General features: G+C 35.6%; 5 non-coding genes across 5 annotated transcripts; all 5 read left to right on the plus strand.

Moving 5' to 3' along the window:
* The first annotated feature begins 737 nt into the window (after positions 1-737).
* On the plus strand, positions 738-809 carry Trnae-uuc (transfer RNA glutamic acid (anticodon UUC)). Its single transcript has one exon. It is a non-coding gene; the product is annotated as a tRNA-Glu (tRNA).
* A 6,207-nt stretch (positions 810-7,016) lies between these two features.
* Trnae-uuc (transfer RNA glutamic acid (anticodon UUC)) lies at positions 7,017-7,088 on the plus strand. Its single transcript has one exon. It is a non-coding gene; the product is annotated as a tRNA-Glu (tRNA).
* Positions 7,089-9,491: 2,403 nt separating this feature from the next.
* Positions 9,492-9,563, plus strand: Trnae-uuc (transfer RNA glutamic acid (anticodon UUC)). Its single transcript has one exon. It is a non-coding gene; the product is annotated as a tRNA-Glu (tRNA).
* A 1,103-nt stretch (positions 9,564-10,666) lies between these two features.
* On the plus strand, positions 10,667-10,738 carry Trnae-uuc (transfer RNA glutamic acid (anticodon UUC)). Its single transcript has one exon. It is a non-coding gene; the product is annotated as a tRNA-Glu (tRNA).
* Positions 10,739-13,707: 2,969 nt separating this feature from the next.
* Positions 13,708-13,779, plus strand: Trnae-uuc (transfer RNA glutamic acid (anticodon UUC)). The gene has a single exon. It is a non-coding gene; the product is annotated as a tRNA-Glu (tRNA).
* The last annotated feature ends 642 nt before the right edge of the window (positions 13,780-14,421 follow it).

Consider the following 14,421-nt stretch of genomic DNA (forward strand, 5'->3'; position numbering starts at 1 on the left):
CAAACATCGGACACACCTGTCGCGATGGGGGCGGTGCGACACAGCGTATCTTGCAGTCTATATTGATTACTGCTCTCAACTTAAACTGAATATTTTGGGCGATAAAATATCACCTTGGTAACAGACACAACTGGGAAATCGTGTATGGTTTTGTATGAATATATCAAGCCGAGTAAACTATCTTATAAATAAACTCAGCATGTATCACTTCTAACTAAGTACATGGATACGTAAATATCTTTCTTAGGACAGCAACAATAAATAGTGATCGAGATGTCAGAGATGACGACTCGAGTAAAATAACTCTTGAGGCACCTTTTAAGTTGATGAGAGAATATTTGAGTAAAAATGAACTGCCGAAACCCGGGATAGTTCTCGAACTCATGCAAGTTCGCCGGTTTTGAACCAGGGACCTTTAGATCTTCAGTCTAACGCTCTCCCAACTGAGCTATTTCGGCTGTTGAAAACTGTGAGACAATTTGTATTTCAAAGTTTTGCGAAACGAGCTCCTTATATTATTTGCAAGCTGAAACAACTTCCTGGTGCGAATGTTCCAAAGGGTTCTTTAGTTATGCTATACTAATCTTCGGTTTGTACAACCCACGAAAAAATACCGGTGCGATTTCTTGCTCGTGGTACGCAGTAAGACAAGTTCCATGCAAAACATACAGTGTATTACTGCTAATCATCTTTGTGGTTGCGTGTGAATTTTTTACCAAGCTCAAACAATACATATATCCCATGTGGTCTAGTGGCTAGGATTCGTGGCTTTCACCCACGCGGCCCGGGTTCGATTCCCGGCATGGGAAGTGACAATTGTTTTGCTTTTGAAAATATTTAACATATTTAACAAACCTAGTAAGTTGGAGAACTTTTTGTCTATGTCAAGTTTTAAGTTGGTTCTTTGTTGAACTTTATAGTCTAGATGCCAACTCAGGCTACCGATAAGATAATTTCCAAATTTATCATCTTCCGTCATCGAAGAAGGTTTTATTACAGCTTTTTCTGTCTACCTGTCTGTCTGTCTGTCTGTCTGTCTGTCTAGACAACCAAGCGAATCTGTTCGTCTGCCCATAGCCATATACTGTAATAATGTATTGAGAGTAATATTGGGCTATTGAAGACAATATTCAAGTACTCTGTGGCTTTCAGTGATGTGTATATGTTATGTATGCAAAATGATCAAATTTGATTATAAATGTATATGTTACATTTACTCTTCTGGCGAACATTGCCTGTTTTAGCTGTAATAATGTACCAAGAGTAAAATGTGATATTGATGACAATAGTCAAGTATTGCATGGCTTTCAATAAATAATGTTTATGGTTTTAAATTTTATAACACAAATGGCCTTCTCCTACATGTCCTTATTTTCAAAAAACTGCTCACCGTGGGAGCACCCTTCCCAATATCGGCCCGGGTGATGATGATACGGTTTCTCCCCAAATCAAGATTGAAGGGGAAACCCTGATGGCTAAGCATCTCCAAGTATAGATTACAGTCCAATGTTTGACCTCTCCTTTCAAAGCCCATATCTATTTGTAAAGAAACCTCTCATGAAATATGGAATGCTCAAGTCGGTTTATTTTAATGTTACGATACCACACAATTGTACATCTCCAGAATGCAGAAGGGAAGGGGGTTATCGTATAATGAGAGTTTCGTTATAAATGTGTTGTTTTTTGTATTACATTTTCGAAAGCTTACTGATGACTTGAATTCTGAACTTTGCGAGAGAATACATTACTTGCTACAATTTTTGTTTTCGTTGTACATGATTACAATTATCTAAATTCTATGAAACATGTAATTTCCTTAAGGTATCTCAGTACACAGCATCACAGCATAAATCCATGAGAGACTATATATATATATATATATATATATATATATATATATATATATATATATATATATATATATATATATATATATATATATATATATATATATATATATAATTACTTGCAGTTAATACAATTCTTTCTACAAAATTAGTCTTTACAAATGTAGCAAATGTTGATAGATAGCAAGATAAACTAATTTCTGATATTGCTGCCTATGGTAGGAAACAGGTACATATGATGTAAGAAAATGTTCAGAATCGAGTACAACTCTCTGTGTAGCGTATTATTTGTACATTATTTTCAATGCTTTTTACAAATTGATTGAAAAACACAATAAGCACTGACACTCCCCCGTCTCTGTCATTGGACTGTCTGTGATCAAAAATTTCACTACACAAAGCATAAGTGACCTTCACCCAAACACTTGCATGAAAAATGGACAGTAAAAATGAACTGCCGAAACCCGGGATAGTTCTCGAACTCATGCATGTTCGCCGGTTTTGAACCAGGGACCTTTAGATCTTCAGTCTAACGCTCTCCCAACTGAGCTATTTCGGCTGTTGAAAAGCTGTGTGAGACAATTTGTATTTCAAAGTTTTGCAAACCGAAAGAGCTCCTTATATTATTTGCAAACTGAAACAACTTTCTGGTGCGAATGTTCCAAAGGATTCTTTACTTATGTTTATTCACTTGTCTATTGATCCGTTATCTTTGCAATATACGCGATCATTTGGCTGTTGCAATGGGTGTTGTCATGTTGCTAGAGATATTTGCATTTATTTTAATGTTCGTTCACTTGTCTATGAATCCCTGACGTAATCTTTGCAATATACATCATAATATGGCTGTTGCAATTGGCGTGGTCTTGTTGCCAGGCATATTTGCATACATTTTTATTCATTCATTTGTTTATTAATCACTGTTGTTATTGTTGGAATATACGTGATCATTCGGTTGTTGTTATGGGCGTGGTCTTGTTGCTAGCCACATTTACATACATTTTTGACTGTTCACTTGTTGAATCCCCGTTGTTATCTTTGTGAAATTTACCATCGTTTGGCTGTTGCTTTGGGCGTGTCAAAATGTTTTGAACAAAATCTGCAGAATAACACTTCTAAAAACATCTCACCAAATTTCAATTTCATTGACCAAGTACTTTTGAGATATGTCTTTGACCCAAATTCACATTTTTACACCTAATTTGCATATCGCTGATGAGATCATTATATGCTTAATACTTCTTCATCCATACACCCCCAAATGCATCCCCATTAAATTTTGGCCCAATCTGCTCAGCAGTTTCGGAATTAAAGATTTTTGACCAAAAAGATACATTTCTAGCTCTAAATTGCATATTACTAATGGAATCATCATATGGCAAGTTTTGAGTTTAAGTCGTCCACACACATATACACAGACAGATAGATAGACAGACACCGCACCATGCCTCTAGCACTATTGAACCTTGTCAGTTCAGTTGTGCTAACAAAGTTAGCGTTGCCATGTATGGCATACTGAGTATTGCGTTCCTTCCCTGCACTTACCATGCCTACCCATTCACGTTCAAGTTGTCGAATGTTACCTGATCATTAACCTGCGACGAACTTGCTAGCGTAATTTCATATGTTATTCCTGCAAATCCGAAATTACATTACTAAAATCTTTCAGACTAGAAAATACAGTCATTATCCAAGGTAAACATAGCATGAAAACATAGAACTGTTATAAAACATTATACTTACACTATACTATCACTATCACTAACGAGATCAAGTCTGGGTAACCGCGAGACTAGCGCTAACTCAGAAACGTCCCGTCCCACCCGGCCCTTACAGGAGTCATTCAGTTCATATCAGGTTGTTATTTATTGTGGTAGTACATTTTCTTCTCATCACAACCCGAAATGAAGATGAAGCAGGTACAATGGAAGCCCCATCATGTACCAATTCAAACATGTCCTTGCCATTAGCTGTCTCCGAGGAATGGAAAATAGTTTAGAGGGTAGCCATGATGAAAATTCTTGCTAACGTTCTCACTTTCCTTAGACAAGTTCAAGAACGATTCATTATCATAATCATAATCATATCACAGTCACCGATCAATATCATCGTATTGACGACGCATTGGTGTATGATGGGATGCATAAAGTCTGAGATAGTCTGACCGTTATGACTTTCTATCAGTTGACAGATATGTCCAAGTTCTTCATGAATGAGGCGTTCAATCATGTTGTTGTCAATTAGTACACCAGATCGACGGAAAGAAACCTGAAACCTGAGTTTTCCTCTCATTTTCCATTCGTAATCAGCCTGTCGGGCAATGACATCTATACAGAGAGAGAGAGAGAGAGAGAGAGAGAGAGAGAGAGAGAGAGAGAGAGAGAGAGAGAGAGAGAGAGAGAGAGAGAGAGAGAGAGAGAGAGAGAGAGGGGGGGGGGAGAGAGGGAGGGAGGGAGGGAGGGAGGGTGGGTGGGTGGGTGGGTGGGTGAGTGAGTGAGTGAGTGAGTGAGTGAGGGAGGGAGGGAGGGAGGGAGGGAGGGAGTGAGCGAGCGAGCGAGTGAGAGAGATGTACAATTTGATTGCATATCTATATATTTAATACAGGATATACAACGAGGCGTGCAGATATTTAAATGTATACCATGCACTAGCAAGGTTCAACATAAAATATAAAATATATACTCTGGTCGTTCTACGTCACGATAATGCGTGTCTATGTCACAACAAAGATTAACAACAAATATAATTTGTGAAAGTCTCGACCAATTCCCCTGTCAATATATGGAAATCGTGTATTTAAGGTATCTAATCGAAATTGTATATTATAAAAACTTTTAATGTCGTTTAAATTTGTGCTAGACAAATTTGTATGAGAAGTAATCGAGATCATGCAGACTAAATGTATGTTGGCCGTGATCTACAGATGCAGTGGCAGCTAATCTATCATCATTTCATTTGGATCTCGTGGAATGATCACTATTTGCAACAAGTATCAGGGTGGAAAGAACATTGCAGGCATCCATGGTCTATATATGCATCTACACGTTTTCTCAAACCTGAGGCAATTCAGATAGATCTGACATAGTAAGAGAAATAAAACTACTGGATAGTAAGGACTATGGACTAGTGTACGGGATTTGAATGGTCTTTCAGAAAATACGTCTCCGTTCTTCACAAAAGCTTCACGTACAGCATCATAACCGTTGAGCACAACGAAAAGTCGACCCCCTAGCCTAATAGAGAATACGTCTCAATATTTTTTCCGCCATCTCAATGTAGATTTTCTCAGGATCCTTTCCTATAAACTGTAGCATGCCTACGAATGGTAATCCCTATGGACCAGAAGGGAGATTCCCTAATCCGACTCGTTTGATCAATCATAACGTCATGATCAAAAATACAACGACAATTATCAGTATTTCGATCACCACACTTTAGTGTCTGTGAATATACAATTTTAGCATATATTATCAACCTGAACGAATACATTAAAGTCAGTGCAAACATATATAGCTGATCTGTGAAGACATGCAGGTTAATGTTTGACTACCGATGCTTTAGCTAATTTGCAAATCAAATGTTTCCTTCTAGATTTCAGTGGTGAGAGTTCCCTTGCGCCCCCACTCCCCATCCAGGATCCATGTTGCAGTGGGGCCTTATCATAAGTGAGGGTATAATTAGATTACAGGGTGGGGGCCATAATGATACAAAGGAAAATAAATAATGGGCCTGGGGGCATATAAATTGAAGAAATTTATTGTATAATGGAATTGGAAAGTTTATAGTTTAGGCGTAAATAAAATTGTGTGGTTCCGATTACGTTCAATTTTAAGATAGGTGGGGTAGGTAGATTTTTTATTTCATTTTATTCTATTTTTCTTCATATGTGAGAGTCTAGTTCAGGTTTTCCAAATCGTCTCTATGTTGTTTATTTCTTCCTATCAGGTGTACAGCCATTACAGAATGGAAGAATAGTTTTATATTGTCTTTTAACTCGATGTCAGTTTCCACACTCACGAATTTCGCGATTTTATTATTATTGTTCTCGAATATATAAAAAAAATTAGGATTGGCGTGAAAAACTAGGTGGGGTCAGGTAACCGGAACCAAACAACTTTTTTTATTTGGCCTTATCCTAACATTACGATATGTAAGCTTAGAGTTGTAATTCGATTACAGGAGGGGTTGCGTTGATATAGGATCACACTATGTAGTTCTTATCGTGATGAAGTGCTCCTTAATTAACCAGTATACAAAACTATTGCTCATCATAAATATGTGTCCACTTACAGTATTTGTTAATGACATCTACATCAGAATGACCAATACATTATTCGGCACGCTAAGGAAAGTCCAATGAGATTTATGTTGACTCAGTTTAGTAGACTTCAATTTATAGTCTGGACGGCACCCCTTGACAGGGCGCCCTCAAACATCGGACACACCTATCGCGATGGGGGCGGTGCGACACAGCGTATCTTGCAGTCTATATTGATTACTGCTCTCAACTTAAACTGAATATTTTGGGCGATAAAATATCACCTTGGTAACAGACACAACTGGGAAATCGTGTATGGTTTTGTATGAATATATCAAGCCGAGTAAACTATCTTATAAATAAACTCAGCATGTATCGCTTCTAACTAACTACATGGATACGTAAATATCTTTCTTAGGACAGCAACAATAAATAGTGATCGAGATGTCAGAGATGACGACTCGAGTAAAATAACTCTTGAGGCACCTTTTAAGTTGATGAGAGAATATTTGAGTAAAAATGAACTGCCGAAACCCGGGATAGTTCTCGAACTCATGCAAGTTCGCCGGTTTTGAACCAGGGACCTTTAGATCTTCAGTCTAACGCTCTCCCAACTGAGCTATTTCGGCTGTTGAAAACTGTGAGACAATTTGTATTTCAAAGTTTTGCGAAACGAGCTCTTTATATTATTTGCAAGCTGAAACAACTTCCTGGTGCGAATGTTCCAAAGGGTTCTTAAGTTATGCTATACTAATATTCGGTTTGTACAACCCACGAAAAATACCGGTGCGATTTCTTGCTCGTGGTACGCAGGAATAAGACAAGTTCCATGCAAAACATACAGTGTATTACTGCTAATCATCTTTGTGGTTGCATGTGAAGTTTTTTACCAAGCTAAATCAATACATATATCCCATGTGGTCTAGTGGCTAGGATTCGTGGCTTTCACCCACGCGGCCCGGGTTCGATTCCCGGCATGGGAAGTAACAATTGTTTTACATTTGAAAATATTTAACATATTTAACAAACCTAGTATGTTGGGGAACTTTTTGTCTATTTCAAAAGTTGGTTTTTTGTTGATTTTTATAGTCTAGATGCCAACTCGGGCTATCGGTAAGATCATTTCCACATTTATCATTTGCCGTCATCGAAGAAGGTTTTATTACAGCTTTTTCTGTCAATCTATCTATCTGTCTGTCTGTCTGTCTGTCTGTCTGTCTGCCTGTCTGTCTGTATGTCTGTCTCGACAACCAAGCGAATCTGTTCGTCTGCCCATAGCCATATACTGTAACAATGCACTGAGAGTAACATTGGGCCATTGAAGACAATATTCAAGTACTCTGTGGCTTTCAATGATGTGTATGGGTTATGTATGCAAAATGATCAAATTTGATTATAAATGTATATGTTACATTTACTCTTCTGGCGAACATTGCCTGTTTTAGCTGTAATAATGTACCAAGAGTAAAATGTGATATTGATGACAATAGTCAAGTATTCTAGGCTTTCAATAATGTGTATGGTTTTAAATTTTATAACACAAATGGCCTCCTCCTACATGTCCTTATTTTGTTTTAAAAACTGCTCACCGTGGGAGCACCCTTCCCAATATCGGCCCGGGTGATGATGATACGGTTTCTCCCCAAATCAAGATTGAAGGGGAAACCCTGATGGTTAAGCATCTCCAAGTATAGATTACAGTCCAATGTGTGACCTCTCCTTTCAAAGCCCATATCTATTTGTAAAGAAACCTCTCATGAAATATGGAACGCTCAAGTCGGTTTATTTTAATGGTACGTTACCACACAATTGTACATCTCCAGAATGCAGAAGGGAAGGGGGTTATCGTATAATGAGAGTTTCATTATAAATGTGTTGGTTTTTTGTATTACATTTTCGAAAGCTTATTGATAACTTGAATTCTGAACTTTGCTTCGTGATTTTGTGAGTCTTTCTTATGGACATACCTAGGGTTTTTCGTATTTTTGTTTTTTGTTTATAGCGCTGAACATCCTGTCGCTGTATTCATTTGTACATTCGTCTGTATAGTGGTCTAGATCTATAGGTGTATGATTCCAGCACATAATTAGTCTGCCTGTATATGTTAATGAACTGTGACTATGCTAGTACATACTATTACTACCAGCTTTTCGGAGAATCCTATATTAACTGAATAATACGAATTACTATACTGATGTTACTATGACGCCATATTGCTATTTTAAGAGAATACATTAATATTGCTACAATTTTTGTTTTCGTTGTACATGATTACAATTATCTAAATTCTATGAAACATATAATTTCCTTAAGGTATCTCAGTACACAGCATCACAGCATAAATCCATGAGAGACTATATATATATATATATATATATATATATATATATATATATATATATATATATATATATATATATATATATATATATATATATATATATATATATATATATATATATATATATATATATATATATATATATATATATATATATATATATATATATATATATATATATATATATATATATATTATATATATATATATATATATATATATATATATATATATATATTATATATATATATATATATATATATATATATATATATATATAATATATATATATATATATATATATATATATATATATATATATAATTCTTTCTAGACTACAAGATTAGTCTTTACAAATGTAGCAAATGTTGGCAGATAGCAAGATAAACTAATTTCTGATATTGCTGCCTATCGTAGCAAACAGGTACGTATATACCTGTTTGTGGTATTATACACTGCAGTAAATGATGTAAGAAAAGGTTCAGAATCGAGTACAACTCGCTGTGTAGCGTATTAATAACATTTGTACATTATTTTCAATGTTTTTTACAATCCCCCGTCTCTGTCATTGGACTGTCAGTGATCAAAAATTTCACTACACAAAGCATAAGTGACCTTCACCCAAACATTGCATGAAAAATGGACAGTAAAAATGAACTGCCGAAACCCGGGATAGTTCTCGAACTCATGCAAGTTCGCCGGTTTTGAACCAGGGACCTTTAGATCTTCAGTCTAACGCTCTCCCAACTGAGCTATTTCGGCTGTTGAAAACTGTGAGACAATTTGTATTTAAAAGTTTTGCGAAACGAGCTCCTTATATTATTTGCAAGCTGAAACAACTTCCTGGTGCGAATGTTCCAAAGGGTTCTTTAGTTATGCTATACTAATATTCGGTTTGTACAACCCACGAAAAAATACCGGTGCGATTTCTTGCTCGTGGTACGCAGGAATAAGACAAGTACCATGCAAAACATACAGTGTATTACTGCTAATCATCTTTGTGGTTCCGTGTGAAGTTTTTTACCAAGCTAAATCAATACATATATCCCATGTGGTCTAGTGGTTAGGATTCGTGTCCTTCACCCACGCGGCCCGGGTTCGATTCCCGGCATGGGAAGTGACAATTATTTTACTTTTGAAAATATTTAACATATTTAACAAACCTAGTATGTCGGGGAACTTTTTGTCTATTTCAAAAGTTGGTTTTTTGTTGATTTTTATAGTCTAGATGCCAACTCAGGCTACCGGTAAGATCATTTCCACATTTATCATCTTCCGTCATCGAAGAAGGTTTTATTACAGCTTTTTCTGTCTATCTATCTATCTGTCTGTCTGTCTGTCTGTCTGTCTGTCTGTCTGTCTGTCTGTCTGCCTGCCTGTCTGTCTGTATGTCTGTCTCGACAACCAAGCGAATCTGTTCGTCTGCCCATAGCCATATACTGTAACAATGCACTGAGAGTAACATTGGGCCATTGAAGACAATATTCAGGTACTCTGTGGCTTTCAATGATGTATATTATTTGCAAACTGAAACAACTTTCTGGTGCGAATGTTCCAAAGGGTTCGTTAGTTATACTATACTAATCTTCGGTTTGTACAACCCGCGAAAAAAATACTGGTGCGTTTTCTTGCTCATGGTATGCAGGAATGAGACAAGTTCCATGCAAAACATACAGTTAGCATCAATGTCTTATTAAAGCCTGAACACCATGCACCACAGGAGTCGGGATTTCTTAACTCTGTTTACTGATAGAATGTTACATGGTATATCAATGCAGTATGACTGTTAGTGTTACATTATAACTTCCACCTCAGACCACTATAGAACATGGTGGTCTGAGCTTCCACAGATATAAACAAACTGATAATAGTGTCGCCTGAAACTCAGGTCACCCAAACAACCTCAGAGACATCCCTGTTAACGTTGTTGTATCAGTTGTATTACTGCTAACCATCTTTGTATTTATTTGCGTGAAATCTTTTACCAAGCTCACTTCGACTTCATACATACATACAAACGCATTGGTGTTTTTTCGCTGGCTGTATTTGAACTCTTTAGAAAACCTTTCTTTGTTGTTATCATTCATTGAATATTTTCTCTGTTCATTCTTTAATTGTTCAAGGTGAACTAGATTTGCATATAAAAGCACAAAACATCTGTGCGAATATCTCTTTAAATATACTTTTTTTTTTAAATGTTAAAAGAGAAAACAATACATATCCCATGTGGTCTAGTGGCTAGGATTCGTGGCTTTCACCCACGCGGCCCGGGTTCGATTCCCGGCATGGGAAGTGAGACTTATTTTGCTTTTGAAAATATCTAACATGGAAAACATGATTAAACACAACATCATCTCATTTATTCCACCTAATATCTACCACCTTGTTCTTCTATCCTCAAATCTATCTCTCTATCCATTTTCTTTGGAGGTCAACAATGGTAATAAACAAATATACAAATATACAAATATACAATATACAAATATCTTTGAAAATAGAGAAAAATAAGAAAATAATATTAGAAATCTGGGCAATCACGAAAAAATATTTGTATTCCTCCTGGCCCCGTGGGAAAACCTGAAACTCATCGAATTCGAAGTATGACTTCGTTATTAAAATGTACAGGTCCTCACACATTTAATGTTGTAACATGACACTTTTGGGTGACCCATCAATCGGACGGGTTTACCAGTACCCAAAAGTGTCCTGTTAAAAACATTAAGTGAGCAAGGACCTATACTATAAATATCGGTCACACTTACAGTATGTGGTATTTGAAAATAAATTGCCATAACTACCCCCCCCCCCCCTTGATTTCACCAGGCTCAAACCCCTCATGAATTGTAAGAAGCCCTTTATACTTTTTAACAGTACATTTTATGATATCTTAATAATACCTTTAATTTTCAGACAATTTTCGAAGATAGTTTAACACATTGATTTCATATGGAATGACCATTTTGACAGACTTTCAAATCTAGTATGTTGGGGAACTTTTTTTTTCTATTTCAAGGAGAAACCCTGATGGCTAAGTATAGATTACAGTCCAATGTTTGACCTCTCCTTTCAAAGCCCATATCTATGTGTAAAGAAACCTCTCATGAAATATGGAACGCTCAAGTCGGTTTATTTTAATGGTACGTTACCACACAATTGTACATCTCCAGAATGCAGAAGGGAAGGGGGTTATCGTATAATGAGAGTTTCATTATAAATGTGTTGGTTTTTTGTATTACATTTTCGAAAGCTTATTGATGACTTGAATTCTGAACTTTGCTTCGTGATTTTGTGAGTCTTTCTTATGGACATACCTAGGGTTTTTCGTATTTTGTTTTTGTTTATAGCGCTGAACTTCATGTCGGTGTATTTGTTTGTACATTTGTCTGCATAGTGGTCTAGATCTATAGGTGTATGATTCCAGCACATAATTAGTCTTTCTATATATGTTAATGAACTGTGACTATGCAAGTGCTTGCTATTACTATCAGCTTTTTGGAGAATCCTATATTAACTGAATAGTACGAATTACTATACTGATGTTACTATGACGCCATATTGCTATATTAAGAGAATACATTACTTTTGCTACAATTTTTGTTTTCGTTGTACATGCTTACAATTATCTAAATTCTATGAAACATGTAATTTCCTTAAGGTATCTCAGTACACAGCATCACAGCATAAATCCATGAGAGACTATATATATATACATATAATATATATATAAATATATATATATATATATATATATATATATATATATATATATATATATATATATATATAGTATAGTAATTCGTACTATTCAGTTAATATAGGATTCTCCAAAAAGCTGATAGTAATATATATATATATATATATATATATATATATATATATATATATATATATATATATATATATATATATATATAGTCTCTCATGGATTTATCTCTCATGGATATATATATATATATATATATATATATATATATATATATATATATATATATATATATATATATATATATATAATTAATTGCAGTTAATACAATTCTTTCTACAAGATTAGTCTTTACAAATGGAGCAAATAGATAGCAAGATAAACTAATTTCTGATATTGCTGCCTATGGTAGCAAACAGGTACGTATATACCTGTTTGTGTTATTATACAATGCAGTAAATGATGTAAGAAAGGGTTCAGAATCGAGTACAACTCTCTGTGTAGCGTATTAATAACATTTGTACATTATTTTCAATGTTTTTTACAAATTGATTGAAAAACACAATAAGTACTGACACTCCCACGTCTCTGTCATTGGACTGTCAGTGATCAAAAATTTCACTACACAAAGCATAAGTGACCTTCACCCAACACTTGCATGAAAAATGGACAGTAAAAATGAACTGCCGAAACCCGGGATAGTTCTCCAACTCATACAAGTTCGCCGGTTTTGAACCAGGGACCTTTAGATCTTCAGTCTAACGTTCTCCCAACTGAGCTATTTCGGCTGTTGAAAAACTATGTGAGACAATTTGTTTTTAAAATTTTTGCAAACCGAAAGAGCTCCGTATATTATTTGCAAACTGAAACAACTTTCTGGTGCGAATGTTCCAAAGGGTTCGTTAGTTATACTATACTAATCTTCGGTTTGTACAACCCGCGAAAAAAATACTGGTGCGTTTTCTTGCTCATGGTATGCAGGAATGAGACAAGTCCCATGCAAACCATACAGTTAGCATCAATGTCTTATTAAAGCCTGAACACCATGCACCACAGGAGTCGGGATTTCTTAACTCTGTTTACTGATAGAATGTTACATGGTATATCAATGCAGTATGACTGTTAGTGTTACATTATAACTTCCACCTCAGACCACTATAGAACATGGTGGTCTGAGCTTCCACAGATATAAACAAACTGATAATAGTGTCGCCTGAAACTCAGGTCACCCAAACAACCTCAGAGACATCCCTGTTAACGTTGTTGTATCAGTTGTATTACTGCTAACCATCTTTGTATTTATTTGCGTGAAATCTTTTACCAAGCTCACTTCGACTTCATACATACATACAAACGCATTGGTGTTTTTTCGCTGGCTGTATTTGAACTCTTTAGAAAACCTTTCTTTGTTGTTATCATTCATTGAATATTTTCTCTGTTCGTTCTTTAATTGTTCAAGGTGAACTAGATTTGCATATAAAAGCAAAAAACATCTGTGCGAATATCTCTTTAAATATACTTTAGTTTTTTTTAAAGTTAAAAGAGAAAACAATACATATCCCATGTGGTCTAGTGGCTAGGATTCGTGGCTTTCACCCACGCGGCCCGGGTTCGATTCCCGGCATGGGAAGTGGCACTTGTTTTGCTTTTGAAAATATCTAACATGGAAAACATGATTAAACACAACGTCATCTCATTTATTCCACCTAATATCTACCAGCTTGTTCTTCTATCCTCAAATCTATCTCTCTATCCATTTTCTTTGGAGGTCAACAATGGTAATAAACGAACCATACAAATATCTTTGAAAATAGAGAAAAATGAGAAAATAATATTAGAAATCTGGGAAATCACGAAAAAATATTTGTATTCCTCCTGGCCCCGGCCCCGTGGAAAAACCTGAAACTCATCGAATTCGAAGTATGACTTCGTTATTAAAATGTACAGGTCCTCACTCATTTAATGTTGTAACATGACACTTTTGGGTGACCCATCAGTCGAACGGGTTTACCAGTACCCAAAAGTATCCTGTTAAAAACATTAAGTGAGCAAGGACATGTAGTATAAATATCAGTCACACTTACAGTATGTGATATTTGAAAATAAATTGACATAACTAACCCCCCCCCCCCTTGATTTCACCAGGCTCAAACCCCTCATGAATTGTAAGAAGCCCTTTATACTTTTTAACAGTACATTTTATTATATCTTAGTAATACTTTTAATTTTCAGACAATTTTCGAAGATAGTTTAACACATTAATTTCATATGG

This window comes from Glandiceps talaboti, chromosome 11 (genome assembly GCF_964340395.1).
Source record: "Glandiceps talaboti chromosome 11, keGlaTala1.1, whole genome shotgun sequence".
Lineage (NCBI taxonomy): Eukaryota > Metazoa > Hemichordata > Enteropneusta > Spengelidae > Glandiceps > Glandiceps talaboti.